The sequence below is a fragment of the Galeopterus variegatus genome, unplaced genomic scaffold (assembly GCF_000696425.1).
Source record: "Galeopterus variegatus unplaced genomic scaffold, G_variegatus-3.0.2 Scaffold14, whole genome shotgun sequence".
NCBI lineage: Eukaryota > Metazoa > Chordata > Mammalia > Dermoptera > Cynocephalidae > Galeopterus > Galeopterus variegatus.
In genome coordinates, this window is record NW_007726125.1 from 52,768 (window position 1) to 57,408 (window position 4,641).

Here is a 4,641-nt window from a genome sequence, read left to right on the forward strand (position 1 = left end):
TTTCATTATTTCTATAATTGCTCCAGGCAGGGCTGGCTTCATGGACATGAAAGTTGTACAGTCACATAGATCCGCATGCTTAGAAGGGCCCTGTGCTTGATTTAATATTCTGATGCTGCCATCTTGAAATTCTTAATTTTTTTTTTTCTTTTAAAGATGACTGGTAAGGGGATCCCAACCCTTGACTTGGTATTGCCAGCACCATGCTCTCTGAAGTGAGCCAACCAGCCATTCCTATATAGGAATCTGAACCCGTGGCCTTGGTGTTATCAGCACCATACTCTCCCAAGTGAGCCACGGGCCAGCCCCTGAAATTCTTAATTTTTTTTTTTTTTTTTTTTAAAAAGATGACCGGTAAGGGGATCTTAACCCTTGACTTGGTGTTGTCAGCACCACGCCCAGCCAGTGAGCGAACCGGCCATCCCTATATGGGATCCGAACCCAGGGCCTTGGTGTTATCAGCACCGCACTCTCCCGAGTGAGCCACAGGCCGGCCCCAAATTCTTAATTTTTAAACAAGGGGCCCTGCATCTTCACTTTGTACTGGGCCTTGCAAGTTAAGTAGCTGGTCCTGGCCCCACATCACAAAACTCTCAAAAGCAGAGTGGATTATTACCCAGGTAAAGAAAAAGGGAACATACGCAGGGTTCAGAGGCTTGCTGGGTGTGTGAGGAGCAGCTTCCCCTGCTCTTGTCCACTGGCCTGGCCCTGCGTTGCCCAAGGAGGTCCCTTCTTCTGTCCATTCCATCAGGGGAAGAGACTGCTCTTGCATTTCTAGGGGGAAGCAGTGTGGACTAGTGGAAAGAGACTAGCATCCAGAATCAATCAGCACTCTCTCTTACTAACTGGGAGAGGTCCTCTGAACTTCAGCTTCCTCAACTGTAAAAAAGAAGTAATATCTGCCTTGCAGAATTACTGTGAGGAGTGACCACCATTGTGACTGTCCCACTAGGTGTTGGAAATACGGGACTTCCCTTCCCTTTATCAGGGAGGGGGCAAGTACCCACCTCCAAAAGAATGGGTCCCAAGTGTTTCAGGCACAGCCTGCCAGTTTCCCAAGCTCCTCTTTTCTCCCGGGAAGGCTCAACTGCAATAAGTCCTCAGGCTTCTACTTTTCTTACCCAAACTAACGGGACAAGCAATTCTGGATAAAGGTTTAATTCTGGAGTCTGGGGCATAGGCTTGAGAGACCTTAGTGAAGGGTTGTTGCTGCTGCCCTCTGGTGGTAATTTATCATATCTGCATGAATTTCTAACTTCCTTCTGGGAAAGAAATGCTTGATAACATACAATTCAATTTGAAAAATAAATTATTGAGTATATATTCTCCTAGGCACTAGGGATGCAAAGGCAAATAAAACACAGTTCCTGCCCTCTAAGAACTCACAATTTATAAACTGAGGCAAACTCCTAGATATTGCTTGAATATAACCCAATGTGATAGTTGTAATAAAAACAATGACTCCTAACTTCTGGTTCCAGACAAATTGGAGTAAACACATTTATTCTTATTCCTCCCACTAGGTAAAGCTAAAAACCTCTTGATATTGTATATATAACAAACATAAGAAGACTCTGAATGGTTGAGAGAAGAGGCTGACTGGGGACCTTGGGTCTCAAGGAATGGCATGGTGGTAAGTCCACTGGGCTTTGTTTTTGCCTTATATATCCTGACTGGGTCCTGGAGAAGCTGAAACCTGCTACTCCAATGGACACAGACAATAAAAGCCCCCCAAAAGCCTATTCTCTAGTCAAGAAACCAGGAAAGGGGCAGCCTAGCAAAATAAAATTTTTAGACAAAAACTACTTTAGTCCAGCCAAACTCCACAAAGAAAAAGATGGCCCATCTCCATCAGCAAAAGCTTAGTGGGAGCCTAGACTTCCATCCTCACCCAGCTGTAATGAGGTGGCTCCTTCTGTCAGTGTGGTGTCAGAGAAGGCTAAGTGGAGAGCTGGGACTTTATCTCCATCCAGTGGTTGGATGAGGCCCAACCCCTGCAATGTCAGTGGAGTCCACTTGGGCAGCCTGGGCTTCCACATCCATCAGAAGGTAACAATGCCCTCTCTTTGCCTGCTGGAGTAGCAGCAGAGGAAGCCTAGTGAAGAGCCAGGACTTTCACTACCACCAAGTGATAATGAGGCACCCACCTCCTCCCTGCCTAGGTGGTGTCAGAGAAGGCAAAGGGGGAAGCTGGGACTTTCTTTACCTCTCAGTGGTAAGAAAGCTCCCCCACCGTGGTGTTACTGGAGGCCACATGTGGCCGACAAAAGTGGCACAATATTTTTAAACACGGAAAGAAAACAACTGTCAACCCTGAATTCTTTTTTTTTTTTTTTTTTAAAGATGACCGGTAAGGGGATCTCAACCCTTGGCTTGGTGCTGTCAGCACCACGCTCAGCCAGTGAGCAAACCGGCCATCCCTATATTGGATCCGAACCCGCGGCCTTGGTGCTATCAGCACCGCACACTACCGAGTGAGCCACAGGCTGGCCCAACCCTGAATTCTGTATCTGGTAAAAATATCCTTCAGGAATGAAAGAGAAATTAAAGTATTCTCAGGTTAAAAAAAAAAAAAAAAAAAGAGAATTTGCTGCCAGCAGAACCTACCCTAAAAGAATGGATAAAGAAGTTTTTGAAGCAGAGAGGAAATGATAAAGGAAGGAATCTTGTAACATCAGAAAAAAAGAAAGAACAATGGAAAGATTAAAAATATGAGTAAATACAATAAACTTTCCTTCCCTTCTTGAGTTTTCTAAATTACATTTGATTGAGGTAAAAATTATAACACTGTCTACTGTGGTTACCAATGTTCATAAAGGAAATATTTAAGACAATTATATCATAATTGAGGGAGGGTAAAGGGACTTGCTTTACTGCTACACCTCACCAGTAGACTGTGGTAAGTTATATGTATATAATGTAATACTTAGAAAAAATACTTAAAATTTTATACAAAGAAATCCACTAAAAAACACAATTGATAAGTCAAAATGAAGTTTTAAAAAATGCTCAAGTAACCCAGAAGGAAGAAAAAAAGAAAAGAGAAAATCAAAAAATAAACAAACAAAAGCCAAAAATTAAAATGGCAGACTTAAGCCTTCATAAATCAACAATTACATTAACTGTAAATAGTCTAAATACACCAAACAAAAGACAGAGATTGGCAGAACAGATTTAAAAAATACATGACCCAATTATATGTTATTTACAAGAAAGCCACTTCAAATATAATGATTGTTTTCATCTGTCTCTTTTGCTTATAACAAAATACCTGAAACTGGGTGATTTATAAAGAAAACAAAATCTATTACTTACTGTTTCTGAGGCTGGGAAGTCCAAAGTTCAAGGAACACATCTGATGGTGGTGACAGTGACCCAGGGGTCTCACATTGCAAGGTGGTGGAAGCAGAGAGAGCAGAGAGAGGACAGACTCTCCTCTCTCTTCTTTTAGAGCTCTCAGAACCACGCCCCTGACCGCCATTTTAAATCCATTCACTAAGGCATGGTCCTGCAATCTAATCACATCTTCAAGGCTCCACCTTTCAATTACCATAATAGGATTTCCCACCCTCTTAAGGTTACAGTGGGGGCCAAGTTCCTAATACATAAAACTTGGGGGACACAATTCAAACTTTAGTGAGTTCTGGAGGGACATAATTCAATCCACTGCGAAGACAGAGGTAGGCCAGCAGTAAAAAGATAAAAAAAAAGATGTACCATGCACACATTAATCAAAGAAAGCAGGAGTGGCATATTAATATCAGGTAAAGTACTTCAGAGCAAAGAAAATCACAGGTATAGAGAGGGATATTACATGTTGATAAAAGGGTCAATCCACTAAGAAGACACAGCAATTCTAAATGTGTATGTGCTAAACAACAGAGCTACAATACGTATGAAGCAAAAACTGACAGAACTGAAAGGAAAAATAGACAAATCCACAATTATAGTTGGAAATTTCAACATCCCTCTCTCAATAATTGATATAACAACTTAAGGAAATTAAAATATAGAAGAACTCAAAAGCACCACCAACCAACAGAATCTATTTGTAGTCAACATTTATAGAACACTCCACCCAACAATAGCAGAATACACATGCTTTTCAAATGCCAGTGGAACATATACCAAGATAGACCACATCCTGGGCCATAAAACAAGCCTCAATAAATTTAAAAGAACTGATATCATACAGAATGTGTTCACTGAAAAGATAAAAAAAGAGAGAAATAGGGCCGGCCCGGTGGCGCAGCAGCGCTCCCGCTGAGGGTTCAGATACCATGTGGAGACCAGTTCCCGCTCACTGGCTGAGCGCGGTGCGGGCACAACACCGAGGATTGCTATCCCGTTGCCGGTCAGTAAAAAAGACAAAAAAAGGAAAAAAAAAAAAAAAAAAAGAGAGAGAAATAAAAAAAATAGAGAGGGGGGAAAAGAAAAAAGAGGCTGTTCACCAACCACAAAGGAATCAAAGTAGAAATCAATAACAGAAAGATAATGGAAAAATCTCCAAATTCTTGGAAACTAAACCATATACTTCTAAATAATCCAAAAAAAAAAAAAAAAAAAAAAAAAAAAAAAAAAGAGAGAGAAATAAAAAAAATAGAGAGGGGGGAAAAGAAAAAAGAGGCTGTTCACCAACCA